Source organism: Perognathus longimembris, chromosome 2 (assembly GCF_023159225.1).
Source record: "Perognathus longimembris pacificus isolate PPM17 chromosome 2, ASM2315922v1, whole genome shotgun sequence".
Taxonomy (NCBI): Eukaryota; Metazoa; Chordata; class Mammalia; order Rodentia; family Heteromyidae; genus Perognathus; species Perognathus longimembris.
Genome location: NC_063162.1, coordinates 52,905,595 through 52,924,963, shown reverse-complemented (window position 1 = coordinate 52,924,963; position 19,369 = coordinate 52,905,595). Strand labels below are relative to the sequence as shown.

The window sequence follows — 19,369 nt, the reverse complement described above, 5'->3', positions numbered from 1 at the left end:
CCGGCAGGTGTACATACACACAAACACAACAAACATGATAAGTACTAATAAGCCAAGAAAACTCTAGCCAGCAAGCCTCAGAATGTAACTGTGTGCTGAGAAAATGAAGGGACTGTATTTCTGGCCAGTCGCCCTGCTTGGTTTGCTGAGGGCTTACATCCAGAAATTTCTCCGCTCCAGGTACAGACTAGAGATGTAAGAGTAAGATGCGGTGATGCCTCACAGGGCACAGAGGGGTGTAGAAGGTAGAGGACTGGTAGAGCTCAGTGGGGACCGCTAGGAAGCTCGGGGAGAAGTCCATGACAAAAGTGATCTCTGAACTAGGCAATGGGGGCTCACATCTGTAATCTTAGCTGCTTGGGAGGTTGAGATCTAAGGACTGGGGTTCAAAGCCAGCTCAGGTAGGAAAGTCCACGAGATTCCCATCTCCAATTAACTCTCCCCCCCACCAAAAAAAAGGGCAGAAGTAGTGCTGTGGCTAAAGTGGTAGAGCACTAGCCATGGGGGGGGGGGGAGGGGAAGGCCCAGGAATAGACTCTGAGGCTCTAGCCCCTGGACCAGCATGAAAACGTTAAGAAAAAAACACCAATTACCTGAGTTCTGCCAAGTGAGGCAGAGCAGGAGATGCATTCCATCCCTGACCTACAATATAAAGTCTTGGGAGAGTCTCAAGTAGAACCCTCGCCTTCAGGTAACAATGCTCAGCTAGGCTTCCAAAAGAGGGTCTTGGCTGCAGAGGGCCTCAAGGAACCCATGGGTGGGGGAGAGCCAGGGTGTGTCAACATCAGGAAACTGTTGTGGTAGAGGTCAGCATCTTCAGACCCTGGCCAGACCCACTTCCCAGCCCTAGGGCTGCCCTTGGGGCTTCCGGGGTCAGGGCTAGGACCATAGGGAGACAGACACAAAGACACCTTCCAGTCTTGGTCCGCGGAGTACAGGTCAGAAAGGGAGGGAGAGGACCTCGATGGATTGCCCAGCAATCATTCCACTACCAGCAACACCCAGCCTAGGACTATGACACGTAAAAGGCATAGGATTCTGTTTCTCTAGATAGCGGGCTCTCCCTCTCGCTCTCTCCGTAGGTTGCGTAAGGGCTTTCATTGGGTGCCCTCCTTGGCTTTGGAAGGCTGCACCCTTTACCCATTCCACAGATGAACGAGCAGGGCTTTTCCTCTGGGGCCATTCTGGTCCCAGGCCTGGCGGGGAAGCCAGCTAAAAGCCAGGCAGAAACCAGAGTAGGTTTTGGCAGAGATGCCTACTGCCCACCCTACCTGGTCAAGCAGGTATGAACAGCTGGAGGGGCTGGCTTTGGACCCTTGGCCTGGCTGCTTGGGGAGACCAGATCCAGGGCTGTGCAGCCAGTGCAGCACCCAGAGCTTAACCAGGTGCTGCAGGGCTGGGGAGGCGGGCAGTCGCCAGGCTGTGGTTTTCCGCTTGGCTAACTCGTGGCTTCTGAGCAACCAAGTGGAGGAGACAGAGTGACACGGCACTGTCCACCCACACAGCCCCACTGCCAGTGGGCAGCCTCTGGGGCCACCAAAGGACATGTCAACCCTTGGAGGGAGGGTCAAGGGCTATGTGATACAGCACTAATCAGAAAGCAGAGAATGGGCAGCGTGAAGTGGAGGCCAGGGCCACCCTGATCCACACTGGCTCAGGCCACCTTCAAGGTGAAGGAAGGTGACCCAGGGCCTGCTCAGGCGCAGACCAGAGTCAGCTGGTTTGGTTTCCACCACCTCCCTGCTCTACCCGCTCTTACAAAGCGCTCAGAATGTCAGGGTGTCAAACTGGAAAAGGACTTGGCAAGGCAAAGTTTACTTCTGAAGAAGGGTGCATCATCAGCCCCAAATCTGGCAGGCAAACAAGCACACAGTGAGCAGCTGTTCTCTTTTAATCTCCAACCCAGCAGGCCCCGCCCTCTGCTCCCATTGGCTGAGCTCAGGTTTGCAATAGCTTAATTAATAGGATGCAATTAAAATGCAAGGATCTTCTAACAAGGATGTTATAATTAGAGTGGCAGGTGTATGTAACTCAAAAGTAATTTACAAGGGCTAATCCAACTGGCCAAAGCAGGGACTTTTCATTAAAACAATCCTCACAAGACTAACAGAAAAGAAACAAACTACTTTAACTGAAAAGACACTTTTCTGGCACCACTTCCCTCTGGTCTGGGTGACATCCCTCTTTGTGCCCCTGAGGGTCACAGGAACCCTAGTTCAGTCACTAAAGGCCGAGATGGTTGCTGAAACATGGACTCTAGAGACACTAAACAATCCTGGGGCTTGAAGGGCCTGGGCATTGTCCCTGATGTTCTTTGTGCTCAAGGCTAGCACTCTACCACTTGAGCCACAGCAACACTTGCAGCTTTTTCTGAGTAGCTTATTGGAGATGAAAGTCTCATGGACTTTCCTGCCTGAGCTGGCTTCAAACCACAATCCTCAGAGCCCAGCCTCCTGAGTAGCTAGGATTAGAGGCATGAGGGATCCACCAGCGCCTGGCTTCACGCAGGAATCTTATTAGGAAAAAAGAGAAAGAAAGAAAAAAAAAAAGACAGGTTGGTGAGTTAGGGAAGAGAGCCAGGCAATCCTGATTTCCTAGGCTACTGATGGGGAAACTGAGGCTCAAGAGTGGGAGCAAACCAGTCAAAGGTGCCTTTGAACTAACACGAATCCAAGGATCATCATCGTGGATGAATCTCAGGGAGCCAAGACAGAGAGCTGCCTTCTTTGACCTCAACCTTGGGTTCAGGAAGTTGCAACACTTCCTTGTTTCCATAGTAACCAACTACTGCTCCAGGAATACACTGAAATGTTTTTGTTCCCTCCTCTGTGCAGGCCCAGGGCCAGGCTGTGAGGACACAGAACGGAAAGAGGGGGTGTAAAGGGAGACTCAGTCCCACCCCAAGCCAAGATAATCCCAGGCGAAAGAGTGGGAAAGGAGAGGCATAGGAGGATGGATCTTCCATGGAAAACAAATCCCTAGCATCTGAGACTACGAGAGTTCAGAGGTGGCAGCTTCTGAGTTGGGCTCTTAGGGGTGAGTAGGAGTTCACCAAACTGAATTGTGAGGCTCATGGGTGGAACTGGCATATGCAAAGGTCCAGGGCTTCAGGATGGTTGAACATGTTAGAGAACCATGGTGCATAGGGTAGCACAGTAGAGTAAGGCAAGAGAATGTGCCAGCGTAGAGGACAGAGATCAACTGCGACCAGGGCACCAGGAGCATTTCCTTACATCTCTGTTTTCTCAATCATGACAGAGTTGCTGCAGCACAGGAGGAGACAGACACAGGAGGAAAGGGGCCCAGAACCCCAGGACATGGTAACTTGGGAGGTTTTCCATCCCCAAACCACAGGCTGCTTTCCGGAAGTGGACAGGCACTCCCAAAGTGCTTTTCTGCATGGAGTCAATACCGATACAACCAGGACCAGACCTTTCCTGCCACCCACTTCCAGTTACTGTAAAAGCCTTCCAGTTGCAGGTGTGGCTCTGTGGTCAAGAGCATGCACGAGGCCCGGGGTTTGATCCTCAGTACTGCCAAAAACATCCAAAGGCCATCTAGATGACCATACTTGTCCTCCTTTGTAGTCAACTCTCAGCTGCTGCCCAGAGAGAAAGCCTCAGTCCTTTGTGCAAAATCTACCAGTGGCAGCAGGCACCAGCATGTCATACTTGTGATCCTAGCTACTTAAGAGGCTGGAACTGAGAGGCTTGCAGTTGGAGGCTGGGGCCAGGCAGAAAGGCCCGTGACATTCCATTTCAACAGAAGGAAGGTTGACATGTTGACATGTGACTGAAATCTCAGCCACCACAGGAAGTATACGATAGATGAACAGAAGTCTAAGCACACTCCCAGGCAATAAGTGAGACCCCCATCTCAGAAATAACCAACAGCTCTTCAGCAGCTCATGCTTACAGCTAGTCAGAGGGCTGAGATATAAAGATCACTGTTTGAAGCCAGTATTAGTAGACAAAGTCATGAGACTCACCTCCAATTAACCAGCCAAAAAGAGGACAGAGCTGGAGGCATGACTCAAACAGGAGAGCACCAGCCATTAGTGAAAAAGGCAAAAGAGAACAAGAGGCTCTGAGTTTAAGCCCTAGAATGGGCACAAGGAAAGGATAAGGGAAAGGAAAGGAAAGGAAAAGAAAGGAAAGGAAGGGGAAAACCAGCAAAAGATCAAACCTTAATACCATTCAAATAACTAAATAAATAACCATCACAAAAAAATGACTAAAGGAATTGCTTGCTGGAGTCCAAAGACAGAAGTTCAAATCCCAGCTCCATTAAAATGAAAAAAAAAAAATCTTCGAGTGGCTTTCACACCATAGAGCTTAAAGTCAATCAGTAGCCTTCCCAGTATCAGCAAGTCCCTCTGTGACCTGGGGCTCCTCGCCTGTGCTGACATCATTGCAGCTGCCTCCTTCCCTCCAGCCACACTGGCCTCCCTGACTTTCCTAGAATACATTCCCCACAGACCTGCACAGGGCCTTTGCACACACTGTTCCCTCTGCCTGCACAGTTGGATTCGTTGCTCACCTCCCTGGGTCAGCTGCTCAGCTGCAGCCTCTCCCCAGAAGCCTGCCTCCACTCTCAGTGCACTTTTCTAGATCCCCTTATCCTGACATGATTTTCTTCAAAGCACATGTCATAACTCATGACATCATGAAGCCGTTGACCTGTTGACTGTCTCATCTGCCTCCGTCAACTTTGTCATGTAACCCCAGGGCCTGCACCAGCAGGCAACTCGCTCTGTCCTCCCAATGCTGGTGCTCCTCAGATCTCCAAGGAAAGCGGAGTGGGCTGGAAGGCACTCTGTCCCCTCCAGGGCCAAAGGCAGCTTCAGGAAGCAGAAAGGTGGAGACAGGAAAGCCAAGCATCTTGCTAGCTCCACAGCTTGGCTTCCTTCCTTCTCTGGGCCTCAGCTGTCTAATCTGGAAAATGGGGAGTGAGGCTGGCATGATGCCCAGCTCCTCCAGTTCCAGTGGTTTGAACGTCTTTGTGTCTCTGGACCTTGGGGCAGGTCATACCAACTGAAACTATAGCCACAATCCAAGATACCCAACCACCAAGGCCAGACAACAGGGCAAGAAAGGAGTCGGGGGGGGGGGGGGGGGCTCTTGTATAAGCCAGCCAGGCAGCCCTTGTAAGGAGGCTGAAGGGAAGAGAAGCGCCCTCCTCTAGAGGCACCCACATGGGCCACAGGGAACTGACTCCAGGCCCAGTGACACAAGAGAGAAACACAGGTGAAGTAGTACCGCAGCCACAGCCGTAGAGGACTCTCTCCTTGCACCTCACTCTGTGGAGAGACACTGTGATAATTCCTGGAATACCTGGGGGCAGGGCAAGCGTGTGTGTGTGTGTGTGTGTGTGTGTGTGTGTGTGTGTGTCTTGGGTCTTGACCTTGGGGTCTGGGAGCTGTCTCTGTTCCTTTGTGCTCAAGGCTAGTGCTTTGCCACTTGAGCTACAGCTCTATTTCCAGCTTTTTAAAAGGCAAGTTGAAGGTGAGAGTCTCATGGACTTCCTTGCCCTTGCTGGCTTTGAACCACGATCCTCAGATCCCAGTCTCTTGAGTGGCTAGGATTACAGACAGGAATCACCAGCACCCTGTTAACACCTGGGTTTTTGTTTCAGATCTACAAAAAGGAGTTGTCCCTCTGGTTCAGACTCAGCAGCTCAATGTTGGGGTTGGTCTGGACAGTCCCCAGGGCCTTTCTGAACCACCACGGGAATAAGCCAGGGTGCTCCCAACAGGGTGACTGCACAGCAGGAAGGCCTGGCCCTCCCATCAACTCCCACAACAATCCTGGGGGAGGCCAGAACAGGAAGCAGTGCCCCTGGCTCAGACTCCAACCCCAGTACTCCTTGTGCAGAATATAAGGATGCGCAGGTAGGCTATCTTCTCACTTCCCAGCACAAGGCTCCATCTCCAGGGCAGGTGATCAGGCTGGGAGGAAGAGCTAGGGAGACAAACTTCCTCCCTGAGCACCCCCCTCCCCTGCCCAGCATGGAAGACCACTTTCTTCCCTTCGTAGCCAAGTGGCCCACAGCCGGGGACTTCCCAAGCCCCTGTCACATCTCCTGATCTGTAGAGGTGACTTCCCGGTTGGGGTTAATGCCTCCAAGCTGCCTAGACTCGAATCAGAAACAGAAAGAATTAGAAGGCCCAGGGGACAGAAGAACACCACCTCCACACCCTCTCTGCCTACTCCAGCCTGGCAAGACTTGGCCTAGAAAAAGGTTTCTGGGGATACAATCCCTGGGGTACAGTGGAGAGAAAGTTCCTGAGAACCGAATTCCCCATCCTCAAGTTTGGGGGTGAGTATGGACCACACGTATCCTTGGAAGGAGGTCCCAGATGGAAGGAGCTGCTGGGGAGGCAGAGAGAAGCCCTGCTCCTCAGGGTGCATAAATTCATGCAGGAAGATGCTGCATGGATGTTGTCCACTGAGTGCTGAGCAAGAGTTATCGGCGCCCCAGCATTAGATAAGGTGGCGGCTAAGGTTACTTGAGGTCATGGGAATCTAAGATGTGTGGGGGCCGGCGGTGGTACAGATGGGAATGCCAGGCACCTCTGGAGAGCTGGCCTAAGAGGGAGGCCATCCACAAGGCAGAAAGTCCCAGATTTCTACGGCCTGTGAGGACTCCCACTCCAGGACTAGACCCACCTCCTGCCTAAAGGACCAAGGTCTGCCAGTAAAGTAGAACAGGCACCTGGGCAGGCCAGCTGGGGCATCTGAAGTCACCCCTTGGCAGGGGTAAATAGATATAGACCTCTTCCCTAAACAAGAAATTAGAAATCACCAGGCACTGGTGGTTCATGCCTGTAATCCTAACTACTCAAGAGGCTGAGATCTGAGAATTGCCATTGGAAGCCAGCCAGGGCAAAGAGAAGTCAGTGAGACTCTTCTCTCCAATTAGCCAGCAAAACGCCAGAAGTGGCTCAAATGGTAGCATGCTAGCCTTTAGGTAACAAAGCCCCAGATTCAAACCCCAGTAGCAGCACAGGAAGAAGAGAGAGAGAGAGAGAGAGAAAGAGAGAGAGAGAGAGAGAGAGAGAGAGAGAGAGAGAGAGAGAGAGAGAAGAGTAGAGGAAAGAAAGGAAGGGAAGGAAGGAAAGAAAAATCACCCTAGTGCTTTTCTGCTCTTCTCCCTGGATGGGGGACTATGAGCCGGGAAGGGGAGGGGGATCATGCCTCACAATTACAGATTGGGATCACAGTTCTCTTCAGGGCCCAGCCTGCCTCTCCTCACAAGTATCCAGATAATCCCAAGGAAGGGCTTAAGTGCAAGAGGGTGTTCTCTCTGGAAGTTCTAGCCCCCGCCCCTCAAGGGGGAGGAACATTAACCAGACAGCAAAGATACTACAGCAGAGTGGCTGAAACCAGCTTCCTAACTCAGAGGCCATCAGCCCTAGACGGGTGGTCCTGCCTGGCTTTCCTGGAAGTAGGGGGGTTCCCCCTCCACCCTGATCCCTTGACCCTCACAGCTAGGTACTACATCTCATAGACAACAAGATGGGACCTTTTCACCAGAAGACCCACCTGACGATGGTCACTCCTCATCCCTAGAGACCAACCCGGCCCCTGTGCCGGGGCTCCTATCCCCAGGGATGTCACTATTAGTGGGCCAGCCACATCCCTTCCCTCAGCCTGTTTCCTCATCTGTGAATTGTCAAGCACCGGTAGGTGGCGCAGGCCTGTAATCCTCAGGAGGTTGAGATCTGAGGATCCAGGTTTGAAGCAAAAAAGCCCATGAGACTCTTTTTTGTTTTGTTTTTTTTTGTTGTTGTTGTTTGTTTGGGTTTTTTTTTTTTGCCAGTCCTGGGCCATGAACTCAAGGCCTGAGCACTGTCCCTGGCTTCTTTTTGCTCAAGGCTAGCACTCTGCCACTTTAGCTACAGCGCCACTTCTGGCCATTTCTATATTTGTGGTGCTGAAGAATCGAACCCAGGGCTTCATGTATACGAGGCAAGCACTCTTGCCACTAGGCCATATTCCCAGCCCTCTATGAGACTCTTATTGCCAATGAACCAGCAAAAAGCCAGAAGTGGAGGTGTGGCTCAAGTGCCACCTTTGAGCAAAAAAAGAAGTCAAGTAACAGCATGAGGCCCTGAGTGTTGTCATGTACACACACACACACACACACACACACACACACACACAGACACACACAGCAGTCAAAGGGCTGGAGAGGTCCCACAACAGAGTTGGAACATGGACAAGAGGAGTTGACAGCAAAACCACTGTAGCAGCCAGGCACCAGGGGCTCACGCCTATAATCCCAGCTACTTAGGAGGCTGACATCTGAGGATCGAGGTTCAAAGCCAGCCTGGGTAGGGAAGTCCATAAGACTCTTATCTCCAATTAACCACCAAAAAACCATAAGTGGCACTGTGGCTCAAAGTGGTAGAGTGCTAGCCTTGAGCAAAAAAGCTCAGGGACAGCACCCAGGCCCTGAGTTCAAGCCCCATGACTGACCAAAACAAAAAAAAAACCCAAAAGAAAAAAACACCATGGTTTTCCACTCAAAGGCTGAGGATGTTGCATTCGTGGGACAAGCCCACCATTCTGCTATGACTTGTAGGTGTCCCTGTTGACGTAAGGACTGAAGAAAGGACAATGCATGCAGGTAGAGTTGTGCCTGCAGGGGCAGGGCCATTCCCCAGCGGGTGGAGATCCTTGAGGCCAACTTCTATAGGGGCCTAGTAGAGGTTCTCACCCTGCCACCAAACTGGTTTGACTTTCCAGACTGCCCAACCGCAAACAGATTTGCGGTCTAGTGACCAAAAATAAAAAGAAAGAAAAAGAGGCCAGCAAAAGTGGTAGAGACCTGCCTGCAGGCTGGAGGCTGGTAGAAGTAAGACAGGAGTGACCGAGAAAGTTGGCTACGGGGAGGACTTCTGGGGACGAGGGCTACACAGTCCAGGTCTCCCCATGCTGAGATTGTCTGGAAAGTGATTCTGTGAATACTGCTGATCCAGCCAGGAGTGAGATCTCCCCCCTCCCTTCCTCCCCCCTCCACCTCCTCCCCCCATTCCTGTGTTGCATAGGTATGGCCAGTCTTACTCTGAAAGGCCTAGGGGGAGCTCTACAGTTTGGGAGGTTCTTTGCAGCAAATTCCATTGGCAGTTTCCTATGACAGGAATGGAAGTGCCCTGCTACCCAGAGAGCCCACTTTGGGATCCTGAATTTTGTGATCTTAGCTTATGATTATCAAACAAAGAGTGAGAAGAACCAAAGGCCCAGGTTTGTCTCCTTCCCCGTTTTGCAATGCTTCTGCGCATACCTGCTCTTGGAGTTTTCATAAGGTGAAGAGTTACTCATTACCTGCTCTGTTTGTAAGGAGGGGGAAAAATATGATTCTCTCTCACCCAGGAGCCCAAATGACATCTCCACCTTTTGAATACCTCCAAGAGGAACAGGCTGCCTTGGTGGGTGAGTTAAGGTGTCCTGGGCAGCCAGGTATACGGGCTCATGCCTATAATCCCAGCTACTCCAGAGGCACAGGTAAGGAATGCAGCCAGTGGCTCAGTCCAGAATTAGAGCCTGAAGAAATAAATGAAGACAAAAAGGGCTGGAGGTATGGCTCCAGTGGTAGAGCATGAGGTCCTGAGTTCAAATCACAGTACAATCAAAGAAACGAAAAAGAACTTTGATTACACTAGGGGGTCTCTCAAGCACAGCCTATGGACTATGAATGGGGAAATGCTAGTTGGTTCTCAGGCAACTTGACTTTGGGCAGTCAGTCACCCCAGGAAAGGCCATGAGAGCAATGGTAATGGCAGTGACCAGGGCTGCTACTGTTCTTTACCTTGCTTTTTCTATTTTGGCACTCAGGGCCTGGTTAATGTCCCTTAGTTTTTTCCCTTCAAGGCTGGAGCTCTACAACTTGAGCCACAGCTCCATTTCCAGCTTTTTGGTGGTTAAGTGAAGATAATAAAGAGCCTCATGAACTTCCCTGCTGGGGCTGACTTTCAACTAAGATTCTCTGATCTCAACCTCCTGAGAAGCTAGGATTACAGGCATCAGCCACCATCAGCAGGAAAGGCTACTATTCTTAAGTATTTATCGTGCAGGGCACTGAGCATGCTCCATCTCATCCTGCATGAGGCAGGCTGCAGGTGGGCTGTTGTTCTGGTGTATTAAGTCTTACACACATGAGCAAGGTCAGAAAAGTAGAGACAATGCCCTAAGTCCCAGAGGTCACAAAGATGAGCCTGAGGCCCGACCCTAAGCAGCCTGAGTAAAGCGCTGCCTGTAATATTGATAGAGACGCCAGTAAGTTGTTCAAGGTGTGGAGAGTGGGCACCAAAATTTACAACCCCTACCTAGCTCCCTCTGTGAGACACCTTGCTGCAGAAAGCCACCCAGCTGCTGGACCTGTGGCTGTCTGGGTTTGGGAGTTTCTCCACCTGCCATCCAGAAGGGCAGAGAGAGACTCCAAAGGGCTCTCACCACTTGCAAGCCGCAGGAGTCTTGCCACAGGTGTGTGAGTCCTAGCTCAGCTCATCCAAACTGTTGGCTGGTGGGAGCTGTGTGCCCGCCCAGCTTCTGGCTCTGGTCAAGGTCCACCTGAGGAGCAGGAGTGGGAGTTGGGGCAGGAGCCCTGGGGTAGGGCAAGGTCCAGGCACTGGCATCTCCTCCCTCACCCGGAACCCAGCCCGCTCTTCCTCCTGTGCCCTCACCTGGGTCTGACACAGGTGATTCGAAGGGTGGGGTGAGGAGGCCTCCACCCCACTTCCCCATCCACGGAGGAGGTGGGAGCAGGAACAGCATGAGAGTCATTAGCCTAGCTCAGGACAAGGTCAGAGAATGGGGGGCTGGGGACAGGGGAAAGGGAAGGGAGCCGCCCATCCTCCCGGAATGAACTGGCTTTGGTAGGGAAGAAACCTTGCACCCTCCCTGCAAGGATTCTGTTTGTCTTTCCTCATGTTGTAATACCATCAAGCTTTGCAAACATACAGAGCAGGTGCTGGTGGCTCATGCCTGTAATCCTAGCTACTCAAGAGGCTGAGATCTGAGTATCTCACTTCAAAGCCAGCCCAGCCAGGAAAGTCTACGAGACTGTCTTATCTATCTCCAAGTAAGCACCAAAAAGTCAGAAGTGGAACTGTTGTTCAAGTGGTAGAGTGCCCAGCCTTGAGAGAAAAAGCTAAGGGACAGTTCACACCCCCGAGCTCAAGCCCCAGGACCGGCACAAAACAAAACACCACTGCTGGACTGGAGACCCAATGCCATCCTAGAGCTCCATCCTTCCACCTGCTGCAGGGACCTGGCAGGAGCCACTGAAACCCTGTCACTAGAGAAGCCGGAGGCCAGCCCTGTCCTCTAGGCTCATGGGGGCAGGAAGAACATTTATTTATGTGCTCTGAAGAGCAGCTAAGGAGGCTGGGCCTAGCAAACAGTAGATGCTCCATAAATGTTTAATGAATTCATAGGCTTGCAGAGCCAGGGTTCCAGGGCCGGCTCTGCCTCCCATTCATCGCTGACCTCATACCTTCCAAGGTTCAGTTTCCTGCCTAGAAAAGGAAAAGCAGAGCAGGTAACCCAATCAGCCCCTGACTTCTCCATGCTTATGATTTCAAAGCCCAGAATCAGGGAGGTTCCCAAGTAGATGAAGGTCTCCAGGAACTGCTCCCTTCTGGATGGAAGGGGGCTGCAGGCAGGGCAGGAGCTCTGAAGGCCACACAGCCTTCCACTGTGGCTCATGGGGGTGGGTGGATGAATAAATGTGGGGATGGAGAAACAGTGATGGAGAAAGGAAGGAGAGTGGGTGCAGTTTCTATTCAAGCTAGACTCCATGAAAGAATTTTGGAAGAAAGAGGCATTGAAATTTTTAAATGGCTGCTGGTGTGTGTGTGTGTGTGTGTGTGTGTGTGTGTGTGTGTGTGTGTGTGTGTGTGCGCATGTGCTTGCATGCCAGCCCTAGAACTCAACTCAAGGCCTGGGTGCTGTCCCTGAGCTTTTTTTTTTTTTTTTTTTTTTTTTTCCCTCAAGGCTACTGCTCTACCACTGGAATCATAATTCCACTTCTGGCTTTTTTTTTTTTTTGTATGGGGGGTAGCTGGAAATAAGAATCTCACAGACTTTCCTGCCCAGGCTGGCTTTGAACTAGGATCCTCAGATCTCAGCCTCCTGGGTAGCTAGGATTAAAATGCCTGATCCACCAGCGATGGGCAAAATGACTGCATTTTAGTACCATTCTCACCTTTAGAGGGGCCTGGCCATTGCTTGCTCTGCTCCAAAGTGGATGTGGGGGAGACGGTGTGTTTGGGGGTAGGAATGGGGAGAAGGTTCTCAAGTCTTGGGGTGCAAGAGGCAAGCCTGAAGAGAGAGTGTGTGTGTGCGTGCACGTGCGTGTATAGACACTCTTTCACACACATACACACACATATACACACACACACAGAGGGAATAGACCTTTCACTCCCTGTCTCTGGAGGCAGACAGATATCTCTAGAGGACTCACCAGTCCTGGAAATTCCATTCCTGCCTTGAAGCCTTCAGGGGCAAAAATCACAAAGTCAGACCACAAGTTCCTGATACTCAGCCACTACCAGCCATTGAGGCCGTTAGCCAGGCCCTGTCCCTCTGGGGCCTAAGTTTCCCCACTGTCAAGGGAGTACACTGAGTGATCTTAAGAGGGCCACGTTTGCTCTGACAGCCTGGCATGCTACAGAAAATACCCGCCAACCTACCAGGGCTCAGGCCCCTACCCTGGAGACCCAGGAAGGCTGTTCCGAGTCCTCCTGGTCCCCAACTGGATGTCCAGGGCTAAGGCAGAATATAGTCCCTGCTCCGTCTGTCCTCAACAGCCTGCCACAGCCAAAACCTTGAAGTGGTTACAATTACAGCCTGGCTAACAGGATTAGGGGAGCATTGAAATCGAAGAAATCTAATTAGCTCCAACACCCTGGCCTCCCCCAGCAATCCTGTAAGTAACCCCAGCAGCTGGGCTTGAGGAAAGGAAGAGGCCTGAGCCCTCCTGGGCCACATTTACTACCTGGACAGGTGTGCTGAGCCAGGCCAGGCTTCCTAGGGGAGATGCCAGCTTGGCCTTCCTGGCTGTACCACTGTCCTGAACCTCAACCAGCTGCAGACTTGTCTAAGGCTGGAACTTAGCTAGGCTCTAGACTACCAGGTGCCATCCGTGAGGTGACCGGTCCCAAGGGGCAGCCACCCCACATAACCTGAGGACTGACTCAGCCAGGGCAGGGGCAGTCTGAGTCACCCTCTGTATCTATGGGGTCTGCAACAGCCCAGGAAGAAAGACTTGGGCTGCACAGGATCTACTGCAGGACCAGGGCCCTGGGCGAAGCTGATGCACACGGGTGTTAAGGGCAGAGGGCGACATCAGAGGCTCAGAGCTAGCTGTGACACTGTGCCCAAAGGAGCCCAGCTGAGGGGGCGTGGCCCTTGCACTGCTAGACCAGGGAAGGCCCACCTCTACCTGGTTCACCTCCTTCATCCTCTCTCTCCCATTTTGAGGGTCCACACAGGCATCAGCTCTGACACAAGGCTTGATGCCGGTATCCATCTGTAAGACTTCATGAGCCAAAGGTTGTTTTTGGTTTTTGAGTGTTTTTTTTTTTAATGCCACAAACTTCATTCTTCTTTTCTGTAAAATGGGGGGAGGTATAATTCTAAATACTAGCTAGCTTACAGTGCTGTTAGCGGGGTTAAATAAATTTGGCGGCCAATTGTAGATTCACCAAGTGCCATACAAAGAGGAGGGGCTGTGGCTACTCCTGTCCCAAGCCCCATGGCAGGCGGCCAACTGGTGCGGTTAATTATTTATTTGGATTGATCTCCCTGCCCTTGCTGGATGTAAGCTCTTAAGGAGCAGGAACTTCCAAGCCTCACTGGGTTGTGGGTCTCACGGGGCCAAAGCCGTCACACTGCAGACACTCAATAAGCATGGGTGGCATAGGTGCTGGAGCCTCCTCTCTGCAGCCCCTTTCCAAGAGAGGAAGAGCCAAGAGGTAAAACTGGCACACAGGACAGATGGCAGTGAGCCCCCTCAGGAAGAACCCTTCCCCGCTCCCTGAATGTCACTGTCAATGAAGGCTGGAAGCAGCCATTCCCAGGGCTGTCCCCAAACACAAATATGTCAGCTCTGGAATCCATCACTGTTAAAGAAAAAAATGAGAGTCAGGCCCTGGTGGCTCATGCCTGTAATCCCGGCTACTCAGGAGGCTGAAATCTGAGGGTCTCTGCCAGTCTAAGCAGAAAAAGTCTGAGAGAGTCTTATCTCCAATTAACCACCCAAAAGCCAGAAGCAGAGGTGTGGCTCATGGGATAGTTTGCCAGCCTTGAGTGAAGAGGCTAAACGAGAGCGAGTCCCAGAGTTCAAGCTCCAGGACTGAAAAAATAAATACACAGAGAGAAGTGAGTAGCTTGAGGGGAAGATGTCTAAATTCCTCAACCAGCTTTGGCCCCCCAAGCCTGTCTAGTCATCAGGGGACACTACTCATCTGCCCCATCCTTCTACAGCGCCCTCTCATCTCAGCAACCCAAAGGGAGAGGAGACATTCTGCCCTTGAGCCCATTGTACAGATCAACAGACTGAGACAGGCAGAATAAACTGACTACAGCAGCCAGCCAAGCTGCAGCCTTCTCCCCCTTCTCCAGAGCTCAGACTCACCGCTGAGCTGGTAGCCCAGGCAGTCTGCCGCCACCCCAGCCTCAGGGGCTCTTCAGGACAAAGAGCCCTCCTCAGAGGCCTGAGCAGAGGCCGCTGTGTCCTGCTGGGAGGACCAGGCAGTCACCAGGCACGACTGTAGCAGCAGCAGCATCGGGTAATTAAGCAGCCAGCCTTTGTTATCCACACAAAACCTAAGGAACCTCATAAAGATTCGACAGTGATAGGAGCCAAGCCGGGGCCCAGGGGAGCAGAGTTATGAATGAAAACGTAGGGGACCCAGTCATGACCTGGCAGGCCCTACTTCCTGATTCCATGATGGGAATGCCCACAGAAGCTCCCCAAAATTAACTTGTTGGTGTCTGGGTTTCTTAGATCTAACCTCTAGACCTTTGGTTATAGACAAATCTTGGACTCTGGCCCAGACAAGAGACTTCAGCAGGCCTAGCTTCCTTGGAAGGTGGTCCTGTGCTCTAGGGACACACAGACCCAAAGTGTCCCCTTCTGCATCCACCCCTAGCCATATGGGGTGGGGGGAGCTCAAGTCTGCAGGGCTTCTCGGCTAGGTCCTTCTCCCTGTGATTTTCTAGAATGAGTCAATGGGTGGACACCTGTCCTAGGCTGGGTCATCTCTAATGAGATGGGGCTGGTAAAGTGTTATTGTAACTAGAGAAGAATGTTGTAGGAGAGGGAGGGAGGGAGGGAGAGAGAGAGAGAGAGAGAGAGAGAGAGAGAGAGAGAGAGAGAGAGAGAGAGAGAGACTGTGTGTCTGTGTGTTGCAGCTAAATGCCACTTTGCTACTGAAACCTCCCTCTCCCTTAGAAGGGGAAAAGGGACATTTTGTCCCTACAAAGAAGCCAGCAATGCTTTTCTGCATAGAAAAGGCTATTTGTTCAGAGGTTTTCCTACGTCTAGTATTTTCTTATTCTCATCCTTTCTCAGTGAGCCCTACTCTGAATGCCCCCTCCTCGCCCCCCCCCATCCAACTTCTGAAAACTCTTAAGCCACCCCACCCCCACGGCACCAGGCCACAGCCACCCACACTCCCAAGTCTAAACTTCTGAGATTTACATGTGAAAATGTGTTTCATAACCGGGGTGACTTGGGACCAATAGATGCTTCAGTCCTGGTTGGTGGGGGGGGGGGGAGGGGAAGCTCAACTGAAATTATAAAACTCAGAAGAAAAAAAAAAGAAAGAAAAGAAAGCCACCTCCCTCTAGCCCCAAAGCCACACGTGCTCTGTAGCAGATAGGGCTTTCAATGTGTCTTTTGTTTGATGCTGGAGTTTCAACATCCTCAACTTGAAGAGGAAAAGGTCAGCACAAGGCTCCTGGGCATTCACCAGCCCTCCTGGCCTCCACATAGGAGCCAGGAAGAGCCAGAGAAGGGCTAGAAAGTTCCTCTTCTTTTGGAACCCCTCAAAAAATTGCAGTCAAGACAGGGAAAATGGAAAGGGGGGAGAATTGCTCCCTCCTTGAAACTTCCCAAAAAGCTTACAAGCAACTTTTCCACTCCTACCAGGCAAACTCTGGCAAAGGCGACTCTGGAATTTAACCAGCAGCCAAGTTGCCTGGCTCTCCAGCCCTACTGCCTGTCCCTTTATCTAAAGTACCTTCAAAAAAACAATAATAAGCAAACCCAGGCACCTCTGAGAACAGCCTCTGGCCTCCTGCCCTGCCCTGTGTAACCAGCCTGTCCTCACACCCACGGGGGAGGAGGAGACTGCACTAGTTAACCCTCTGGTCTACCAGGCTCCATTCCCAGGTTGCAGCCCGGAGACAAACTGTTGCTTAAGAGCCTTCAGAAACCCTTGGCACCAGGAGGCAGCTCCAGCCTGGCAGTGCCCAGCACCAAGCCAGGGGCTTCCACAGGACGCTGCCCACTGCCCTTTTAAATCTTCAGGACTGGGCTTTACTCTCCATGCTCAGGGCTGTCCACTGCGGGGGGGGGGGGGGGGCGGCTCCCAATGTCCCTGGCAGCGCAGAGAGTACGGAAAGGCTGGCCGCCCGGTGCCCTCGCCCGCCAGCCCAGCCGCCAGCTTCTTGGAGGACCTCAGAGAGAACATTTGTTTGGGCTGCCAAGTTAAATCTTCCTCCCTCATGTCAGGGCATTGGAAAAGCAGTCCGGGGAGAGAAGAAGGGGGGAGAGCGGGGGAAGAAGCAGAGGGAGGGAGGGAGGGAGGGAGCCAGCGAGACGGGCAGCCTGGAGCCCCAGTTACTCGGGCACCGCCGGCCCAGGAAGCTGCAGCTGCGCCTGGGCTCCGGGCTCGGACCTAGCCTCCAGGCTGGCCCGATCGGGCGCGGGGTGCCAGTTGCTTCCCCCGGCTCCACCAGCCCTGGCCTGGGAGAGGCTCTCATCCCGCACCCGGCTGGAGGTAAAGCAGAGAGGCAGAGGAGTGAAAAGTTTGCAGCAGGTAGAGGGGGTAGGACCGGACGGTCCAGCCCACAGTCCTGTCCCCCGGGGAGGGTGGGGGGCCCGGGATGGCGGCTCCGGCGCGCTCCCGTCCGCCCTCCCTCCCGCCCGGGTTGTTTACATTCCTGGAGTGTCTTTTAAACCTTGGGCTGTGGCCGGCTCCCGGCCTTCTCCGGCGGCTCCGGGGCAGTCTCCCGTGAAAATCTACAGGCGCACAATGGCCGGGGAAGGCAGCCGCCCCTCGCCCGCGCCCCCGCCGCTCCAGGGCGGGGAGACTGCCCTCCGCACCGCGCCCTCTCCCCGCCCGGCCAGCTTCCTGGACAGATGTCCCCGTGGCGAGGGGGCGATGCGCGCCCGCTGCCCGCGCCCCAGACGCCGAGGCCGCGCTCCCCACCGAGTTCTCCCCAACCCAGACGCCAGGAATGGGTAGCAAGCTTCCAGGACCCGCTCCCCTCTCTATCCCCCGACCCTAGTTCCAAGCCTGGCCCGGCCCCTCCACCTCTCTCCCGGGCCGACCTCACGCTCCCCCGGGGCCGCAGACGCGGGAGACAGAGGAAGAAAGAACCCGGAGAAATTACTTTCGCATTTGCACCGCGCGCGCGCACGCACAGCTTCCCTCGGGGTTCGCCTTCTGCCCGGGGCACCCCGTCCAAGCATTGGCCTGAAAGCCCCCTGTGGCTTCCAAAACCCCCCGAGAAGCCCCCAGTACACACCCCTCGGCGATCCCTGCTCGGGCTGCGCGCAGCGTTTCCCGGGGCAATCCCCCCCCCCCACACACACACAACTTAACCGCGCTCCCACCTCCCAAGTGCAAAAGTGTGTGTTTTCCCTGGAAATTTCAGATGCACAGCTTACCACCCCCACCGCCTGGCCACCCTGAAATCCGGTTCCTTCTCTGGCGCTTCTCAAATGCACACAAGCTCACAACTTCGCATCTCTCCAAAGGAGGCGAGAGAGATCTAGACAGTCCTTCTCTGGTCCTTCCCTCCCTCTTCCGAATCCAGGTCCAGCCCGGCCACTGGGTGTTCAGAACCCAGAGCCTCAGGCGCACCGGCAGCAGGCGGGCACCGGCTCCGCGCGCGTAGAACAGCACTCGCGCCCCGCACACCCGACGATCCCCGGGTCCCCGCGCTCAGCCTGAGCCGGCTCGGCGCAGCCCGGTGCTAGCCGGCCGCCAGGGCCTCCAGCCCCAGCCGCCGAGGAGAGTGCACGAAGCCCACGCCGCTGGCCGCCGGTCCCTCTCCCCTTGCCCAAGTGGATCCTTTAAGGGGAAAGCTCGGGCACTCCGCGCCCCACGCTCGTACCCGGAGAACCCGCGGAGAGCGGAAGGAAGCCTCGGGGCTAACGGGCGCCTGCCTCTGTCCCCAAACTTACCGGGCGCTGCGAGCACCGCCGCCGCCGCTGGAGGACGCGCCGCCGCCGCCGCCGCCACCGGTAGGGCCGGCTGGGGCCGGGAAGAGCGCAGCCAGGGCGCCGAGATCGGCTCGGCAGCGGCTCCGGCTCCCACTCTGCTCCAGCCGGGGCTGGGGGGCCACGGCGCTGCGGCCGGTGCTGCTGGCTGTCTTGGCCGCCCGATCGCTGCTCGCTCTCCCGGCCGGCCGCTGGCTCTCCCGGGCGCCCGCCGCCGCCGCTCGCTTTTTTAATGTCCACAGACAGTGAAAAGGAACTCGGCGTTCGGGGGTGAGTAAGTGAATCAACTCGCCCGGAGCCCAGCAAGTTGAAGTGTCAGATTACATTGGCTATTCTATTTCCAAAGGGCCCCGCGCCACCGGACGCTCGCAAAAGTCGGCACGGAGCACAGAGCGCGGAGCGGAGCGCTGCGCCGCCTCAGCCGGCGCTGTGCTTTCGCTCTCCTTAGCACGCTCTGTCTGTCTCCGGGTCTCTCAATCTCTCTCTCTCTCTCTCTCTCTCTCTCTCTCTCTCTCTCTCTCTCTCTCTCTCTCTCTCTCTCTCTCTCTCTCTCTCTCTCTCTCTCTCTCTCCTCACTCTCTCTCTCCCCCCTCTCTGTCTCGCTCTCTCTTTCTCCTCTCCTCCTCTCTCTCTCTCCCCTCTCTCTGCACTCGCGCTGCTTTCTTTCTCTGCCTTTCCTTTGCACCTCGCCACAATATCTCCTTTCCCTTCTCTACTCTCAGGGCTGTCTTAACTGACCCCCCACTCCGCCCCCCAGCTTTTCGTCCTCCAGGCGTTGATGGGCTCCTTGTCACCGCTCCTCTCTCCCTTTCCCTCCCTCACTGTTCCCTAACGTCCCCCCCACACCCCTCAATCCCAGTAAGTTTGGAGAAGAGGAGGAATGCTGAGGCTACGTAGGGACTAC

General features: G+C 53.9%; 1 protein-coding gene across 4 annotated transcripts in view; it reads right to left on the bottom strand.

Moving 5' to 3' along the window:
• Zmiz1 (zinc finger MIZ-type containing 1) overlaps positions 1 to 18,786 on the bottom strand; it is a 225,900-nt gene extending 207,114 nt beyond the window's left edge. For 3 of the 4 annotated variants that reach the window (XM_048339140.1, XM_048339143.1, XM_048339142.1), the window contains exon 1: positions 18,430 to 18,786. The gene's annotated coding sequence lies outside the window, so the exon portion shown is untranslated. Of the gene's footprint in view, positions 1 to 17,910; positions 18,377 to 18,429 lie in introns of those variants that run through there. The other variant, XM_048339141.1, reaches the window with a different exon arrangement.
• Positions 18,787 to 19,369: the final 583 nt, after the last annotated feature.